A 21418-nucleotide genomic window follows, 5' to 3' on the forward strand; every position below is an offset into this window, starting at 1 on the left:
ACGAAAAGGTGTTCATCATCGCTGGTAATTAGGGGACAAATTACTATCACAGTAAGATACCACTACACACCTATCAGAATAACCCTAACAAGTCTGGATGAGATATGGAGAAACTGGAACTCTCATACAGTGATGGAGGGAATGTCAAATTGTACAAACCCCTTAGAAAACAGTTTTTCAGTTTCCTAAAAAGTTAAACATACATCTACCATATGAGCCAGGCTTTGCCCTTCTAAGGAGTCACCCAAGAGAACTGACAGCACGTGTCCATACAAAGACTGCACACCAATGTCAGTAGCAGCTTTAGCAATAGCCAAAAACTGAAATATGTGAATGGATAAACAAATTGTGCTTTATCCATACAATGGAATGCTGCTCAGCAGTAAAAGGAACCAACTATTGATACACACAACAGAACAGATTCATCTCAAAAATAATTATGCTGAGTGAAAAAAGCCAGACCCCCACCACCACCAAAAAAAAAAAAAAAGAGTACATACTGTAGGACTCCACTTACCTAAAATTCTAGAAAATGCTAACTAATCTATAGTGACTGAAAGTACAGGGATGTCCTCCTGGGGACAAGGACGGAGGGAGATGAGGAAGCCAGATGGGATGAATTATAAAGAAGCATAAGGAAACCGTTGAGGGAGTGACAGATATATTCATAACATTGGTTGTAGTGATGGTTTCACAGGTATATACATACGGACAATTCAGTTCACGAACTTGTTGCAACGATGTTGCTAACCCTTTTTGATATCAGAGGGATTATTTAGTATGAATTTGTATCAACTGGACAAACAATTAACCAGTTTACTGGTTACTATTAACAGTTTACTATTAACAGTTTACTATTCGGAAGTGCTGAAAAGGCTGTGTAAAAAAGTTAGACGACCTGAACTTTTTGCCAACAATTCATGGCTCTTGCATCACGACAATGCAACAGCTCACATGGCACTGTCTGTGAGGGAGTTTTTAGCCAGTAAACAAATAACTGTATTGGAACACCCTCCCTACTCACCTGATCTGACCCCCAATGACTTCTTTCTTTACTCGAAGATAAAGGAAATGTTGAAAGGAAGACATTTTGATGACATTCAGGACATCAAGGGTAATATGACAACAGCTCTGATGGACATTCCAGAAAAAAGAGTTCCAAAATTGCTTTGAAGGGTGGACTAGGCACTGGCATCAGTGCATAGCTTCCCAATGGGAGTACTTTGAAGGTGACTGTGGAGATATTCAGCAATGAGGTAGGTAGCAATTTTTCTAGGATGAGTTCATGAACTTAATTGTCCGACCTCATATGCTGAAGTTTATCAAATTATACATCTTAAATATTATGCAGTTTATTTTATGTCAACTTTACCTTGAGAAGATACACACACACATACACACACACACACACACACACACACACACACACACACACAGCCCAAACAACAAACCATGCTGATATTGAATTAATGGCCTTCCAATTACTTCATCTAAATTACCTTTTCCCACACCAATCCCTTCTGTGCTCTGCCCCTAAAATAAACTTTTTAAAATATATAATATTGCCATAACCCTTCTTCTTAACTTTCATTGCTCCCCACTGAATGTATTTCTTAAGGACACTTTTCTTAATCTCAACTTGCTTCCTAGGCTCATTTCTTTCTGGTCCTCTTCAGATATATACCTGCTACAATAAATACTCATTTAGTCTTGGAACATTTAGTTCCTTCTGCTTAGAATGTCCTTACCTTTCCATGAACTGTCCCAACTTCTCAGCCTGGAGAATTTCTATTCAACCTTTAAGACCCAGTTCAAGTGGGGTCGCCCATGTGAAGCCCTTCCCATTTCCTCCAGACGTTCCATCTCTCCTCATTGTCCTCAGCACTCTGTTCTTACTCTTTTTAATAACTGTGTATTGTAAAGCTTATTGTAGTTTGTTTGTATTTTTTAATTGAGATATAAATGACATAAAACATTATGTTAGTTTCAGGTGTACAACATAATGATTCAATGTTTGCATACACTGTGAAATGATCACAAGTCTACTTAATATCCATTACCTCACATAATTATTTTTATGTGATGAGAACTTTTAAGATCTACTCGCTTAGCAACTTTCAAATATAAAACATAGTATTATTGTTGTATGTCAGCTATAATATATATATTATAGCTGACATACAACAATAATACTATGTGTTATATATTTAATACAATATATGTATATATGTATACACATATATATATGTATATATGTACGTGTGTATGTGTATATATACACATACACGGGATGTGGAGTATAGCATAAGGAAGATAGTCAATAGTATTGTAACAGCTGTATAAGATGTCAGAGGGGTAGTAGCTTAGGGGAGGAGGGTTATCACCTTGTGAGGGGTGTAAATATCTAATTATTATGTTGCTTTGTACACCAGAAACTAATAAAAAAGAAAACATAGTATTATTAACTGTAGTCACTGTCGCCTGTTTTTTTTTTTCTGGAAGATTACTTTATAAATATTTTAAAACAAAATCACTGTTGTCTGTTTTTATATCTGTCTTCCCCATTAAAGAAGACATGTGTCTCTTAGTTTTCCTAGAGCTTAACGTAGCACCTACACATAGTAGCAATTCAGTAATTGTCAATTAAATGAATGAAAGCACATTTGGTGGTGATTATTAATTGCTTTAATAGATTTTATGAAGTTCTAACATTTTTAAAAATAAAACAATTAGCTTTAATAAAACATTTGGAGAATCTCCTAAAATAAGTATATAAATATCCTATACATATACTGAAAATCCTTTTTATAAAACTAATAAAATAAAATGATTTTGTGCTATACTTAGGATTTACCCCACAAGCCAACTATTAGATGGTCAAAAATTTGCCCCAAAATTCTGAAGATCACCTAGTAAAAAGAGCTGGAAAGAGAGATGTGGTTAATTCATCCTTGAGACTAAAGGGTATATTCTCATTTTGATGTTCAGAGATTTATATATGCAACTCCCATTAATGCTAATGGGAATTGTGCACATAAATTCTCACAAACTGAGATGAGAACACATTCCTAAATGTGCAAAGCAGGGATACACGCAGATACTATAATTCCAAAGCCTAAGAAACTAAGCCCATAATTAAAACGTGTGGATCTCTTGGTGGCAGCAGATTGAGTTGCTAACACACTTACAGGCCCAATTCATCACAATATATCTACAGCCTTCCAACCTCTCCCTGTCCTGGAAGGCAACAGATGCTGGAGAATGGCAGGCCGCCTTGTCCAGGGGAAAGGTCAGTCTGCTGTCGAAATCTCAGAGGGGTAAGGGGGAAAGGCAGTGACAAGGTACAGCACTGTCTGGGGAAGTTGAAAACTTGCCAAAGATCCTTTTCTTTCCGGCTCCTACTGCTTTGGTCCTTTCACTTGACAGTAATATCTGCTTAGAAGAGAATTTCTGAATCTAAAACCTTTGAATGAAAGCCAAATAATCTGCTCTGCAAGAGGCTATTTATAAATCTGGTTTACTCACAGCATACCATACAAATGTTCTGCTTGGGAGAATCGACTGGTATTTCTGAAAATCCAAATCACCTCCAAGAGGAACAAAAATACATGATTTCATATAATATGTGGTCATAATCACTAGGTCTTTACAGGCTCATTAAAACTCCAATAAGTTATTCTTAATGCTGCTGTAATAAATTGACTTCCAAGTTTGATCTCACCAAAATCAGTCAGAGTATAATCTAGTGACAAACATATTGAACTTGGAATTCAAAGATGGGATTCAAATTCCATTTACTAGTGCTGAACACAAGATCTCTCTGAGCCACAACTTCTTCTGTTGGAAAATGAGAGGCGATTATCCTTGTTCTACTCATTTTTTAGGGTTATTATGAAGCGCAAATTAGAAATTTAAATGAAAGAATCTGAAACTACAAACATAAGTTCCTGTGCTCAATAATCATTTTTAATTAATAATTAAATACATGTTAGCCCCTAAAAAGTACAGAAATGTCCTCTTTTACTGAAAAACAACCTCATGACCAACAGAAAGTTATCTTTCATAATTCCATTTCCTCTGTCCTTACCCTGCCATCTCCAGCTCTGGCCCTCGCCTCTCACCATCCACTGACCCTAATAATGGATACCTTGTTTTACCTAAATGTAAAAATCACAAAAGTGTGAAACTCCAACAGCAGGGAAAGAGCAATAAACCATGTTGGGAGTCATGTGACCTTGTTCTAGTCCCATTATTCAAGAAGTATCTGTTATGTGCCAAACACTGTGCTAGGAGCTAGATTCAGCTTCAGCTTCAAGGAAGTCGTCCTTGACATATCTTCTCCATCACTGCCCACATTCAAACCAACTCTAAATCCTGTCATTTTGACCTTGAATCCACCCACTTGTCTCCATCTCCACTTGCCACTACCCTGGTTCAAGAGGGCATCATTTTATCATATCTTACACACATTACCACCATAACCTGCCAACTTGTTACCCACATCCCACTCTTGGCCCTTGCAGTAATTGTGATCTTTTCAAACCCCAAATCTGGTCCTGTCACTCCTCATGCTTAAAAGACTTCAATGACTTCTGACAGTTGTAAAGATAAAGACCCAACTTGTTAACATGGACTTCAAGAGCCTACATGATCTGGCCCTACCTACTTCTTAAGCCCCATCAATCCCTTTTCTCTCTGTGCTTCAGCCACATCACCTTTTAGCTTTTCATATGTGCCAAGGCCCCTCTTACGACCACAGAGACTTTAACATCCTGCTCCCTCTGCCTTTTCACCTAGTTAACTGCTGCTCATCTTGCTCAGTCCGCACCTCCTAAGGAAAGACTTCCCTGTCTTCCCTTACTTAGCCAAATCCCCCTTTCTATGTGCTCATAGCACCATGAACACCTCCTTAGGACTGGTACTTATTTAAATATGAGCTGTCTCCTCCAATGAGCCATAAGCTCCATGAGAGCAAGGTTTGTGCCTGGTTTTGCTCGCCATTATTTTTTCTTAGCACCTAGCACTTAGTAATTGCTCAATTAATATTTATTAACTAAATTAGTATATTAATCACCTTCTTCTAGTAATAAATAAAGCAAGTTAGCAGGCAATTATACCTTAGTGAACAATACTAAACTCTGAGAAGGCAGGGATTTTCATCTCTTTTATTCACTGATATATTCTCAGTGCCCAGAATAGTGCTTGGCACCACATAAATATTTCTTGAATGAGTGAAGAGATAAAATATATATAAGTCAGGGAAAGAGATAACAGTAAGCTTACTGGCTTACTACATGTTCTTTAATTTATTTCATTTATTTGATGTCTACTTTATTCATAGAAGTTTGAATCGCAACCATTACTTCCTTGCTGAGTGATCTTGGGAAGTTACATAATCTCTTTGACATTTTGTTCCTCATCCCAAAAATGAAAATAATACCACCTGTTCCAGCTTCCTCACAGGGTTAGTATAAAACTCAAAGGAGCTCATGGAAACTATAATGGGCCATACAGATGAGTAGACCCAAGCTAGTATTTTTTAAATACCTACTATATATGTGATAGGCACTAGGCTAGGCATTGTGCTTAAGAAATGACAGAATAGGGGCAGCCAGTTAGCTCAGTTGGTTAGAGTGTCGTGCTCATAACACAAGGGTTGCCGGTTCGATCCCAACATGGGCTAGTGTGAGCTGCGCCCTCTACAACTAGATTGAAACAACTACTTGACTTGAGGCTGATGGGTCCTGGAAAAACACACTTAAGATAAAATAAAAGTTAAAAAACAAAAAAATAACTGACAGAATAGTAAGTCCCCCTGGCTACTCACCATATAAAAACCCCTAAAATCTCATGCTTTTTCCTCTTTGTTCTTTCCCACCTCTCTGTTTATGATCATCAGTTATGACCATTCACATGCTCTATTGCACTTTGGGGTCAAAAATCTGTATTGTAAGTTTGAGGAACATTCTTTCCTGAATAAAATTACCTAGGGGCAGCCGGATGGCTCAGTTGGTTAGAGCGAGCGCTCTGAATGACAGCGTTGCCGGTTCAATTCCCGCATGGGATGGTGGGCTGTGCCCCCTGCAACTAAAGATTGAAAACGGCAACTGGACTTGGAGCTTACCTGCGCCCTCCACAACTAGACTGAAGGACAATGACTTGGAGCTGATGGGCCCTGGAGAAACACACTATTCCCCAATATTCCCCCAATGAATTTTTTTTTTTAATTCCCTAGGATGCATTAATTGCTTGGCAGAAAAGAGCATAGGCAAGGGTGATGGATAGGATGAATAGTGGCACTATAGCTGCCTTTTCTTTATTCTACAAAATACTTCTGGGTTGGGACAGTGGTGTGCTGGCTCATGAGAGCAATTATAACATTTCATGTTTGCCTACCCTAGAAATAGGGAAGCCCGGTTCTCACCCTGCCCATCACAATCCACATGCAAATATCCACCATCCCTTCCCCTTCTCTACTTGTAATTACACTACTCGTTGAGGGCCAAAGCAAAGTCCTCCAGAAGGACTATTGATACAAGGCACTGTAGTCAATGTTTTCCATGTAGATGTAGGTTTGATTGCTGGGATGCACTTACATGATATAATAAGACAAGCCACGGGTACTAAGCGTGACTAAGGACACTCTCATTTTCATAATTCTGGCTTTCAGAATTTTAGTCACTAGTTGAAGAGAAGTACACACATTTAGTTACATCCTCCTATTGAGAAATTCTCATTCACCTAAGTTTATTGATTAGTCTCTTACAGGGAAAGCATGAAAATTTCTCCCTTTTAGAAATGTGTTTCCTGCCGTATTCCCTTAACCCTGATAAGAGGAGCTCAAGTTAACACCTTAAGGAGCCTCCAAAACCATGCCAAGCTTATTTTCCAAAAAAATTAGAACTAGAATAAAATTTTCACCAGATCGCTGAACCTAGGGACTTTCAGGAATATTTCTGAAGAGAATCATACATGGTTTTCACAAGACATGGGGCTTTTCTCCTCCTGTATTTGATGCATATTTTTCCTGAAGTACAGCGTCTCCTCTGTAATTATGAAATATTTGCATTCCTATGAAATTAATGTTATTTAAGAAGTGATTGTAAAAACTAATGGTGTCAATGGGGGGAAAAGCATTTGTAGAAGGTTCCTATCAACAGGGGAAATAAAAGAATTTATAATGTATAAGTATATCTTAGTTTTGCAAATGAGTATTATATTAGTTGACCGAATAATCTTTAAGCAAATCCTAAACAGCATATAAGACTAGATAAAAATAAATGAGATTTCAGACCTGTTATTATCAAATGAGAAATAAGGCATAAATTTTTAATAAATTGGTATTTTTTTAAAGTACAGAATCACAGTAAACAGTGGCACAGTTCATAACTGCCAAAAAGAACCACAAGAATAAGTTGTTAGATGAACAGCCAGCCACTCAAAACAAACATGCACGTGTTCCCAATGCTGCGTGAATAACAACCTTTCTCCTGCAACTGATGTATAACCAACAGCTGCATGTAATACAAATCATGCTCTCTAATTACTCTACCTCCATATATCCTGCTTGTACTGTGAAAACTCCCACTGTAAGAGAAAAGCCTATTCATTATAACTGCCAGCCTCTGTACAAAATTCAACTAGGCAACTCCATCACACCAAAACTATAGTATCTCTTTGTCCTTCAAGAAACCTTAAATATAAGGCATAGGTGAGGTGATGCATTAGAATTCTGGCTCCGTCACTCACGAGCTCTGTGACATTATTGAGTCTCCCTGAGTCTTGGTTTCCTCATCTGTACAGTGGGGATAGTGATACCCCTCGAGGGTGTTTGAGAGAATTAATTGCAATGCTAGTAATCTCTAAGCACAAATATTTAGAATCCAATGAATGGTAGCTACCAGACAAGTGATTGCATGCTGCCCCCACCCCAAAAAAAGGGCTCCATCAGCCAGGAAAACAGAATGGGGGTTCCTTCAAGAAATTAAAATAGAATTACCACATGATCCAGCAATTCCACTTTTGGGTATAAGGAAACAAAAGCATTATCTCGAAGGGATATCTGCATTCCCATGTTCACTGTAGCATTATTCACAATAGCCAAGGTATGGAAACAACCCAAGTGTCTCTTGATGAATGAATGGATAAAGAAAATGTGAGATAAATACGTATATATCACGCACAATGGAATATTATTCAGCCTTAAAAAAGAAAGAAATCCGGACTTTTGTGACAACATGAATGAACCTGGAGAGTATTATGCTAAGTCAAACAAGCCAGAGAAAGAAAATACGGCAAGGCTGTTAATTTAAACCAATCCAGCAAATATGCAGGATACAAGACCAACACGCAAAAATCATTTGTGTTTCTATACATCAGCAACAAACAACCCAAAAACGGAATGATGAAAGCAATTTCCATAGCATCTGAAAGAACAAAATACCTAAGAACAAATTTAACCAAGGAGGTAAAAAATTTGTATACTGAAAACTACAAAACATTGCTGAAAGAAATTAAAGAAGACCTACGTAAACAGAAAGATGTCCTAAAGTCATGGACAGGAAGATTTAATGTTAAGATATCAATACTACCCAAAGTGATGTACAGATTCAACACAATCCCTATCAAAATTCTAACAGCCTTTTTTCAGAAATGGACAAGCTAATCCTCCAATTCAGATGAAATTGCAATGTATCCTGAATAGCCAAAACAATCTTGGGGAAAAAAAACAAAGTCAAAGGACTCACAATGCTCAATTTCAAAATTTATTACAAAGCTCTAGTAATCAAAGCAGTATGGTATTGGCATAAGGATAGACATATACACCAATGGACTGGAATTAAGAGTCCAGAAATACACCCACACATCTAAGTCCAGTTGATTTTTTGGCACAAGGGTGCTGTAGTGCAGGGGATCCTGCCGACTACGCCAAGTGTCGTGCGGGGCGCCCGGCGGGGTCTCTGGTCCCGCTCCCCACACAAGAATGCAGGATATGGCTAGGCCAAACAGGAACACCCACGGAGCCATAGGTGGGGAGTCATACCACTACACTCTCGCTGGCGGCTGGGTTGGAGACACAGGAAGCAGGAGCCACACAATTCTCAACCCTCACTGTGCCGCTTGCAGACTCAGCCACCATCTTCTTGCTAGCTCCCCCTTTTTCTGCTAGCCTAGCCACGGCAGTTATATTAGTGCCCGATGGCTCACTGGTTACAGCTGACGGCCAACTAGCCACAGCTGATGGCCATTTGATCACAGTCGATGGCCATTTACTACCTGAGCCAGCACCTTTCTATGTGAGGCCGAGAGCCTGGAAACTGCTTTTTGGGACTCTGTCCCCACAGGTGCCAAGTCCATTCACTGGGGAAAGAACAGCTTTTTCAACAAACAATGTTGGGACAACTAGATTTCCACATGTAAAAGAATGAAGTTGGACTCCTACTTAACACCACTTACAAAAACTAACTCAAAATGTATCTAAGAGCTAAAACCATAAAACTCTTAAAAGAAAACATAAAAGTAAATCTTCATGACCTTGGATTTGGCAACGTGTGCTTAGATATGACACCAAAAGCACCAGCAACAAGTGAAAAAATACATGAATTAGACTTCATCAAAATTTAAAACTTCTGTGCATCAAAGGGCATTATCAAGAAAGTAAAAACACAACCCACAGAATGGGAAGAAAAATATTTGCAAATCATGTATCTAAAAGGGGTTTAATACCCAGAATATATAAAATGAACTCCTACAACTCAAGAACAAAAGACAAATAATCCATTAAAAATGTAGGTTAAAAAAAAAAGTAGATAAAAGACTTAAATAAGACATTTCTACAGAGAAGATAAACAATGGCCAATAAGCGCATGAAAAGATGCTCAACACCAAGGATAAATACTGCATAATTTCACTTATGTGAGGTATCTAAAGTAGTCAAACTCAAAAGTTTTTATCACAAGAAAAAAAAATTTGTAACTCTGTACAGCAATGAATGTTAACTAGACTTATTGCAGTGATCATTTCACAAATATCGAATAACTATATTGTATACCTGAAACTAATATAATGTTACATGTCAATTACCTCTATGAAAAAATAAAATAAAAATAGTGAAACTCATAGCAATAGAAAGTAGAATGGCCATTGCCGAGGGCTTGAGGGAGAGGAAATGAGTCGCTTTTCAATGGGTGTAGAGTATCAATCATGCAAGATGAAAATGTTCTAGAGATCTGCTGTAGAACGTTGTCCTTATAGTTAACAATACTGTACTGAATACATATATTTTTGTTAAAAAGGTACATTTCACATTATGTGTTTTTACCATAATTTTTTAAAAAGATGTTCAACATTGTCAATCATTAGAAAAATGCAAATCAAAAACACAATGATACCACTTCACAACCACTGAAATGGGTATAACCAAAAACAGAAAAATAAAGTGTTAGTGGGATGTGGAGAAATTGGTATCTTACATTGCTGGTGAGAATGCAAAATGATATAGCCATTCCTCAAAAAGCTAAACATACAATGACCAACTGACCGAGCGATAGTAATTATAGGTATACACCCCAAAGAATTTAAAACAAGACTCAGATATTTGTGCACCACTGTTTATTGCAACATTATTCACAATAGCCAAAATATGAAACAACCCAAGTGTCCACCAGCAGATGAACGGGTAAACAAACCATTGTATATATACACAGTGCAATATTATTTAGTCATAAAAAGGAATGAAGTTCCGGTACATACAAATACATGGATAAACCTTGAAAACACCGTGTTAAGTGAAATAAGCCAGACATAAAAGGACAAATAGTGTATGATTCCACTTATATGAAGTATCTAGAATAGGCAAGTTAATAAAGACAGAAAGTAGACTAGAGGTTACCAAGGACTGGGGGGATGAGGGACTGGGGAGTTAATGCTTAATGTTTACAGAGTTTTTGTTCAAGGTGATGAAAAACAAATCTTAGAAATAGTGGCGAAGGGTTACACAATATTGTGAATGGAATTAATGCCACTAATTATACACTTACAATGGATAAATGGCAACTTTTGCTATATATTTCACTACAATAATTTTTTTTTAATTAAATTCATTGTCTTTCTCCTCCCTCCCCACAAAAAGGCTGGGCCATCTACAGTCACGGTAGTCATACAGTTATTTTTTTTCTCTTTAACATTTCTCTGAGCTCACGCAGGCTAAAGTAGAATTTGAAAGGGCTATGGGCAACAACGGAAGCTAAATTAACTTGACAGTGTGGAGCCAGAAAACCTATCTACAGTAGCTCCAGAATATCTATAATGGGAGGAGCGTAGGGTTGGCAATCTAGTCGGAAGAGGAGATAGCTCTAGGAAACTTGTTTTGAAGCTGCATTTGCAGAGCAAGCATGTTGTTTTTTCATTAGGATGTACCTATTTGGGGAGGTTCTGGAAGCTAATGGAAGTTAAGAAGAAAGGACATGAATGCCATTGCAGGCAACCCTTTTGGTGTTGCCACTGAAATTGATCAAACTAGTACTGTCAAATGGCTTCTTTCACAACCCTCCCATTCTCACAGAGATTGTGGCATTTTCACTGCCAGTGCCCTATAAAGTGATGTACTTTATACTGAAAAATTCAATTCAATTCGGTATTTATTATCTACTGACTATGTGCCAGGTACTGAGTGACACTCTTGGAATAGAGTAATTTAAAAGTCCAATACTTCATGAAGATGTCAATGTTGCATCAGTGACTATTAACTAGATTTGGGATTCTGTCATGAAGGACTATAATGGAAACTGATTTTCTCGGTCAAAATAACAAATAATCTTTCATTCCCCAAAGGCAAAGTTAGGTAGGAATTTCCCTAAAACTTACATAGTTATTCTGTAATGATAAAATGTTTTTATTTCTTTCAAGAAGGCTTGGCATTGTCTTGGTCAGCACCAACTTTATGATTTGGGTTTATGATGCAAGTAGTGTATTAGTCATCTCTTGCTGCATAAAAAAAAAATCACCCCAAAACTAGGTGACTTAAAATAACAATACTTACATCATCTCTCACAGTTTCTACAGATCAGGAATTTAGAGAGGGCGTAATGGGGACAGTATCTGCTCCATGATTTCTGTGGCTTCTCCTAGAAGCTTAAAATTTGGACTCATCTGAAGGTTTATTTACTCTCAGCTGATGCTGACTGTTGGCTGGGTGTCCAGCTGGGGCTGTCGGCCAGAACACCCATACGTAGAGTCACCCTGTGGCCTAGGCTTCCTCACAACATGGTAGCTGGGCTCCAAGACCAAGCATCCTGAGAGAGAGCCCAGTGGAAACTGTCTTTTGTGACCAATCTCAGAAGTAATGCAACATCACTTGTGCTGCATTTTATTGGTCAAAGCAGTTACAAATTTCTGTGCAGGTTCAACGCACCTCCCAGTGAAAAAATGTCATCATCACATAGTAAGAAGAACATGTGGGATGGGGTATGTATAGCTTCCATTATAAGAATATATATACATATTTGGAAAATATAATATGCCTGCCACAGACAAGGAGAGGGATGTCGAGTGTTTCCTGTTGCCAAAAACTTTGGCTTACTCTCTCTCCCTCTTTGAAACTTGCTGCTAATTGGGGCTGACATTTACTTGAAGTCTTGTGAAAAGCACCTTCTTCAAAGAGTTTTATTCAATTGCTTTTAAATAAAAGGGAAAGGTTGATTTGGTAAGAAGGCAGATGATGTGGCAAGGTTTACATAGAGCCATCTTGGTGAAAATTGTAACAGGTTGATGGATAGATAGGTGGATTGGTTCATACCTCATTTTTCTTCTACCATGGAGTTGAGGTGGCTTACTCCTACAATTTTAACTTTTAGTGCCATTAGGTACCACTCTCCCTATGGTTTCTCTTTGGTTAAAAAGGATTTTAATTCCCACCTCTATAGTTTTATTATGCTATTCTCACAACCTAAAATAATACAAACATATTTGTCAAAGTCTTTTGTTTCAAGGAATAGATATTTACTAAATCTAGTTCAATTAGTGAATCCTTTCTTGTAAGGTCTGAAAAGGAGTATTTTTCTGACCCAGATATTGATAGAGCCAAACTTCATGAAAACAAGAGCTAGAAAGAAAGCTTTAAAAAAAAAATCAAAATTTTCTTCTCTCTCTTATAGCGCATAAGGTCTTTCTCACTTCTCCTTCTTTGTTATCCTCTATCTCTTCCTTTTCTTTTCCCTTCTCCTCTCTTCTCTTCCCTCCCCTCCACCACCCATCTTCTCTCAACAAGCTTCCTCTGGGTGCCCAACAAACTTCCTCTGTATGGCTACCAGGCTGAAGTCTATATCTTAAAGATCCACCACTTAACAGTAGTACAATCTCTTGTCTCCTAGGATAAATCCTTGAGAGAGAAAAATCTAAGTGATCGCCCCACCCCCACTAATCATCTGTGGTCAGGAAAGATAGGGTCACATTATGTAAACATGGCTGCTAAATCTCGCCCATAAGCAGGGACTACACGCAGGCCAGGCACCCGCAAACATTATTCTACACCAATTTCTTTCTTTCTTTTACAAAAATTGCTGAACAATATTGGAGAAAAATCTCTCAACCATGAATACCAGTGCCATTATTTCCCCTTCTAGCTAGTATTTTCTCCCTGGTTCCTTACTCTCCTACACTGTCCTTTCCTTCACAATCAAGTTTCATGAAGGAATTATCTATGCTCAGTGTTTCTAATTCTTACTGACTTATTCATTTCAAAAACAAGTGAATGAAGCTTCTGACCTTACCGTTCTGCTGAGACTGCCCTTGCCATTCCATACTTCTTGTTCATTCAAAAGGACACCTGACAGTCCTTATCTTACTCGATATCTCTGAAGTGATTGACTCAATAAGCCGTTCCCTTCTTTATCATTGCTGTGACCTTTTTTCTTTTATTAAATCTCTCACTGTTCCTTTCAAAGGACCATCATTTACTTTGTGGATTTTCTCTATTTTTATTATTTAATTAAGTTCCTTTTTATTATCATTTCCCCCCTTCTTTTGGGGTTTATTCTGATTGTAATTTCTTGAACTGAATCTTTAGTTCATTACATTTTTTAGAAAATGTTTTATTGTGGTAAAATATACATAACACAAAATTTACCATTTTAATCACTTCTAAGTGTACAGTTTAGTGGCGTTAAGTACATTCACATTGTTATATAACCACCACCACCATCCATCTCCGTAACTTATTGCATCTTCCCAAACTAAATTTCTATATACATTAAACAATAACTCTTCATTCTCTCCTGCCCCTGGCCTCTGGCAATCACTCTTCTAGTGTCTCTAATTCATTAATTTTTAATATTTCTTGTGTGCTAATATATGCACTTTGAGCTATATATTTTCCTCTAAGTATATTTGTACTGCTGTATGTTTTGCTATGCAGTGCTTTCACTGTTATCTAAATATTCCATAGTTTCTATCAAAATGTCTTCTTAGATCTGTGAATTTAGAATTCCAAAACGTAAGGATGTTTAAACTTTCTTATGATCGTCATTTTATAATACAATATGAATATACATACTATATTGTATTATTATTACCAGAAAGCATGTTCTGTACGGTTTTGGTTCTTTAGAATATGTTAAACTTCCTTTTGGCCCAGTATGGTTCCACTTTTTAAAGAATTACATATATGCTTGAAAACAATGTGAAGTATCAAAATACCTCATTGATGGTGACTTAAGCAATGAAGGCCTTTACTTATATTATGTAACTAGAAGTTTGAATGAAAGCTGGACACTTCAGTGTTGAAAGCTTAGAGCTTTCAGTGGTATCTCAGCATCTCAGTGGTGTCATCCAGGTCACAGGCTCTATTTTTCTGTTCCTCACATTTGGTCAAAAGATAGAGAGGTCCCAGTTCCAAACATAACATCCTCATACCATTGTTCCGAGGAGAGCAGAAGGGGATAAAAGTCTTTCTCTTCATCAAGCTCGTTTATTTTATCTAAGAACAAAAATTTTCCCAAAAGCTCTACATCAGGCATTCCCTTACGTCTCATTGGTCAAAACGAATCTCATGGCTATCCCAAGATTGCAGCACAGCAACCAGAAAACAGAATATGGCAAGGGAGAACGAGATATGCATGATATATCCCCTTCCATGACGGAAGCTTCACTACCTCAAATAATTGGCTTCCTTAGTCAACAGGAAACAAGCACTGGCATTTCTTACATCTGCAATTAAATACTTAGAACCTGAAAGTGACTTTCTCTCAGAGCCGATTGGCCAGAACTAGTTACACGATGCTGTCCAGTTACAAGGGAGCTGAGAAGTATAGCTTTCCAGGTGCCCAGAAAACAATGTTGGTGAATACGGTAATGGCTACCACACCATCTGTGCAGCTTTTTATTTCTATAATATTCTTGTTCAGAAGACTTGTGTCCTTTTAATAGATTGTTTTTAGAGCACGTTTCGGTTCACAGTAAAATTGAGAGGAAAGCAAAAAGACTTCCCTTGTGCCCCCTGCCCTTCCACACTCACAGCCTCTCTCACTATCAGCATCCCCACCAGGGTGATACATCGGTTACAATCAGGGAGCCTATGTTGACTCATCATTATCACCCAGCGTCCGTAGTTTACATTAGGCTCACTCCTGCTGTTGTACATGCTGTGTTTGGACAAGTGTATAATGGCATATATCCAGCATTATAGTATCATCCAGAATAGTTTCACTGCCCTAAACAATCCTCTTTGCTCTGCATATTCATCCCTCCCAACCTCTTTACCTCTGGCAACCACTGATTCTTTTGTTACCTCCATATTTTTGCTTTTATCAGGACACCATGTAGTTGGAAGCATATAATATGATTTTTCAGATTGATTTCTTTCACTTAATAATATGCATTTAAGTTTCCTCCATGTTTTTCATGGCTTGATATTTTATTTCTTTTTTTAACACTGAGTGATATTCCATTGTCTGCATGTACCACAGTTTATTTCTCTCTTTTTACCTACGGAAAGACATCTTGGTTGCTTCCAAGTCTTGGCAATAATGAATAAAGTTGCTGTAAAATCTGTGTGCAGGTTTTTGTGTGAACATAAGCTTTCAGCTCCTTTGGGTAAATACCAAGGAGCATAATTGCGGGATCCTATGGTAAGAGTATATTTAGTTTTGTAAGAAACCGCCACACTGTCTTCCAAAGTGGCTGTACCATTTTGCATTCCTCCCAGCAAAAAATGAAAGTTCTCACTGCTACACATCCCCCATCAGCAATTGTTGTCAGTGTTTTAGATTTTGGCCATTCGAATAGGAGTGTAGTAGTATCTTGTTTGTTTAATTTGTATTTCTCTGATTACATATTATGTGGAGCATCTTTTAATATGCGTATTTGCTGTCTGTATCTCTTCTTTGGTGAGGTGTCTTTTCCTCATTTTTAATTGGGTTATTCATTTTCTTAGTATTGAGCTTTAAAAGTTCTTGGTATATTTTAGATGATAGTCCTTTATCAGATATGTTGATGCAAAGATTTTCTCTCAGTTTATGGCTTGTCTTCTCATTATCTTGACAGTGATTTTTGCAGACCAGAAGTGTTTAACTTTAATGAAATCCAGTTTATCAATTATTTCTTCTGTGAGTCACGCCTTTGTGCTGGAGCTAAAAAGCAATCGCCATACCCAAGGTCATCTAGATTCTATCCTGTGTTATTTTGTTCTGAGCTTTATAGTTTTGCATTTTCTGTGGTCTGGGATCCATTCTGAGTAGATTTTTATGAAGAGTATAAGGCCTGTGTTTACATTCACTTTTTTGCATGTGGATGTCCAGTTGTTCCAGCATCATTTATCGAAAAGACTACCTTTGTTCCATTGTATTGTCTTTGCTCCTTTGTCAAAGATCAGTTGACTGCATTTATGTGGGTCTATTTCTGGGCTCTCTATTCTGTTCCATTGACCAATTTGTCTATTTTTCAGGAGTACCACACTGTCTCGATTGCTACAACTTTATAGCAAATCTTGAAGTCATGTAGTATCAGTCCTCTGACTGTTCTTCTCCTTCAATATTATGTTGGCTATTATGGGTCTTTTGTATGTCCATATAAATTTTAGAATCAGTTCATCAATATCCACAAAATAACTAACTTGGGATTTTTATTGGGTTTGCACTGAATCTATAGATTAAGTTAGAAAGTACTAACATCTTGACAATATTGATTGAGACTTCTTAGCCAAGAATATGGAATACCTCTCCATTTATTTAGTTCTTCTTTGATTTCATCAGTTTTTTAAGAGGAATAAGTCTCATTTTTATTGTGAAATATTTCAAACATATGGAAAAATTCACAGAATATTAAAAAACATACGTACTAAATATTGTTATTTTGATATGTTTACATAAATTCTTTTTCTTTTTTTAGTTGATTCATATTGTTTCCTGTTTTATTTTTACCATCTTAACCATTTTTAAGTGTACAGTTCAGTAATATTAAGTATATTCATGTTATAGTGAAACAGATCTCCAGAACTTTCTCATCTTGCAAACCTGAAACTATGCACATTGAACAGTAACTCCCTTTTTCTTCCTTCCCACAGCCCCTGGTAACACCATTCTTTCAGTATCTATGAATTTGACAACTTTAGAAACCTCGTATAAGTAGAACCATACAGCATTTGTCTTTTTTGACTGGATTATTTCACTTAACATAATGTCCTCCAGGTTCATCCACATTGTAGTATGTGTCAGAATTTACTTCCTGTTAAGGCCGAATAATATTCTGTTGTATGTATATACCATATTTTCTTTATCCATTCATCCATTGATGGACAAATTGCTTCTACCTCTTGGCTGTTGCAAACAGTGCTACTATGAACATGGGTGTGCAAATATCTCTTCAAGAAACTTCTTTAAATTATTTTGGGTATATATACAGAAGTAGGATTGCTGGAGCATATGGTAGTACTTTTATTTATTTATTTATTCATTTATTTATTTATTTATTTATTTATTTATTTTAGGCAATTCCGTGCTGTTTTCCATAGTAGCCGCACCATTTTGCAGTCCAAACGAAAGTGCACAAGGGTTCCAATTACTTCTCCACGTCCTTGCCAATACTTATTTTCTGTTTCTGTTTGTTTGTTTGTTTTATTGTGGCTATGATTAAAATGGGTGTGAGGTGATATCTTGTAGTTTTGATTTGCATTTCTCTGATTAGTGATATTGAGCATCTTTTCATATGCTTGTTCACCATTAGTATATCATCTTTTTTTAAAAATTAAAGTTAATTGGGATGACAATTGTTAGCAAAGTTACATAGTATATCTTCTTTGGAGAAGTTATGTATTCAAATCCTTTGCATACTTTTTTTTTTTTAGATTTTATTGGGGAAGGGGAACAGGACTTTATTGGGGACCTATAAAGTGTACTTCCTATTGGGGACCTATAGTGTGTACTTCCAGGACTTCTTTTCAAGTCAAGTTGTTGTCCTTTCAGTGTTAGTTGTGGGGGAGCGCAGCTCAGCTCCAGGTCCAGTTGCCATTTTCTAGTTGCAGGGGGCACAGCCCACCATCCCTTACGGGAGTTGAACCGGCAACCTTGTGGTTGAAAGGACACGCTCCAAGCAACTGAGCCATCCGGGAGCTCAGTGGCAGCTCAGCTCAAGGTGCCATGTTCAATTTTAATTGCAGGGGGTGCTGCCCACCATCCCTTGTGGGAGTCGAGGAATCGAACTGGCAACCTTGTGGTTGAGAGGATGCGCTTCAACCAACTGAGCCATCCGGGAGGCAACTCAGCTCAAGGTGCCATATTCAATCTTAGTTGCAGGGGGCGCTGCCCACCATCTCTTGCGGGACTGGAGAAATTGAACTGACAACCTTGTGGTTGAAAGCCCATGTGGGAATCGAACTGGCAGCCTTCGGAGTTAGGAGCATGAAGCTCTAACTGCCTGAGCCACCGGGCTGGCCTGTTTGCATACTTTTTAATCAGGCTGTTTGATTTTTTGTTGTTGAGTTGTAGAAGTCCTTTATATATTCTGGATATTGATCTCACCAGATGTATGTTTGCAAATATTTTCTCCCATTCCATGGGTTGTTTATCTACTCTGTTGAATATGTCCTTTTATGCACAAAAGTTTTCTTAAGTTTAATATAGTCCCATTTGTCTATATTTGCTTACGTTGCCTGTGCTTTTGGTGTCATATCCAAGAAATTACTGTCAAGTCAAATGTCATGAAGACTTTCCCCTATGTTTCCCCTATGTTTTCTTCTAGAACTTTTGTAGTTTGGGGTTTTATATTTAGGTCTTTAATGCATTTTTGAATTGATGATTGTATATGGTATAAGACAAAAATACAACTTCATTCTTTTGCATGTGGATATCCCATTTTTCAGACATAATTTTTTGAAAAGATTGCCTTTTCCCTGTTGAGGCATCTTGGCACCCTGTTAAGATCATTTGACCATATATATTAGGGTTTATTTCTGAGCTCTCTCTTCTGTGTCATTGGTCTGTTTGTCTTTATGCCAGTACCACACATTTTTGATTACTGTGGCTTTATAGTATGTTTTGAAATCAGGAAATGTGAATCCTCCAACTTTGTTCTTTTTCAAAATTGTTGTGGCTATTCAAAATCTCAAGATCCCATATGATGAATTCTGGAATGAGTTTTTCTATGTCTGCAAAAAAAATGTCATCAGGCTTTCAATAGGGATTGTATTAAATCTGTAGATCACTTTGTGTAGAATGGTAACAATATTAAGTCTCCCAAACCATAAACAGAAGATGTTTTTCCATTTATTTATCTTTAATTTCTTTCAGCAATGTTTTGCAATTTTCAGTATACAAGTCTTTCACCTCTTTGGTTAGGATTATTCCTAAGTATTTTCATCTTTGTGATGATATCATAAAGAAATAAAATTATTTTCTTAATTTCCTTTCTGATTGTTCATTGTTAGTGTATACAAATGCAACTGACGTTTGTGTTTTGATTTTGTATCCTGCAGCATTGCTGAATTCACTTATTAGTTCTGCTTTCATCAGAGTTTTACAGTTTTCCACATATAGATCTTATACATATTTTGTTACCTGCTTAATTTTTATATAGTGCTCTTCAGTATAGCTTCTATTCTTCCTTTTATTTTTTAAATCATTATGGACACAATAATTTTATAACCTCTTTCAAATTATTCCATTATTCCTAGTTCTTATGGTGATAATTCTGTTGGTTACATCTGCTGACTCTCCCCCATGAGGTTTTTCTTTATACAGTTTTTCTATTCCATTTTCAAAGGAGTTTATTCATTCTATAGCAGTCATACCTAGATGCCCTGTGTTGTGAAAGTATAGAAGATACACGGTATCTTCAGGCTCATTTGTGCAAACATGTTTCTCCCATTGGTGTCAATGGCCCTGAGCTATTTCTTGTATTATGACTCCTACATTACACAAATAGAATAAATTTGAGCATCACACATACACATAGCACAAGCTTGGGGTTTTAATTTCATGGACAGATGGCAAGCTTCTCTATCACATATGTGGGACAGAGAGAGGGTTTTTATAGCCTTAGAACTTCTAAGTTCTAGGCTCTGTGTGAGCATCAGGAAGCCAGGAAGTGAGGGCCACAAAAAGAGCCCCAGAACTGTGAACAATAAACTTTGCTAACTTCACAGCTTAGCTGAGGCCTCGTCCCAATAACAGAAAGTTCAGAAGTTAAAATTAAGCCAAGAAAACTTTAGAACTATTCAAGTGGACAGACTGACCCAGCACATGAAAATGGGGTTTGTGGAGTAAATGTGTCTCTGGATGAAATGAGGAGGATACTATAAACAGAGACAAGTCCTACCAATAGCCAGATAGCTGGTAACAAAGTCCAGGCTGCACAGAGGTCTTTCTGGCTGTCCTTTTACAAAGGAGTAAGAAAACCATACATCTCAAAAAAAAAGAAAAGAAAAAAAAAAGAAAACCATACATCTCTGTTGGGTGTAAGATAATCATACATCTCTGTTGAGTGCAGCTGCAACATCTGTCATTCCATTGATTGCCAGGCTGGCTTCATTAGTTCTGGGTGGCTAAGCTCTGGCCTCCTTTCCCCCTTACCTTTCCACATGCATCTCTTCTCAAGCTGCATGCTCTGTCAAAGAGGGCATGCTCCTCTAATAGCGTGGATCATTCTTCAGAGAAGAGTATACTTATTATCAGGGAATAACCCAACTTGGTTCAAGAGCCCCTAAAAAAAAAATCTCTTAGCTTTGATGTAATTTTTTTTCACCCTAAAGGATTATCTTTAGTGCCAGCAACACCCAGAGTGGCTAAGGCCTCACAGTAAAAGAGGTTCTAGCTCTGGAATTAAAGGTTTAACAAGAAAAGCCCAAAGACTTTAACCCCATTTTCATCTAGGATAGAAATCCCCCAAATTAAGAACATGATAGAAACAACTGTTATGAGGATGGTGTAAA

This window comes from Rhinolophus ferrumequinum, chromosome 9, assembly GCF_004115265.2.
Source record: "Rhinolophus ferrumequinum isolate MPI-CBG mRhiFer1 chromosome 9, mRhiFer1_v1.p, whole genome shotgun sequence".
NCBI classification, from domain to species: Eukaryota; Metazoa; Chordata; class Mammalia; order Chiroptera; family Rhinolophidae; genus Rhinolophus; species Rhinolophus ferrumequinum.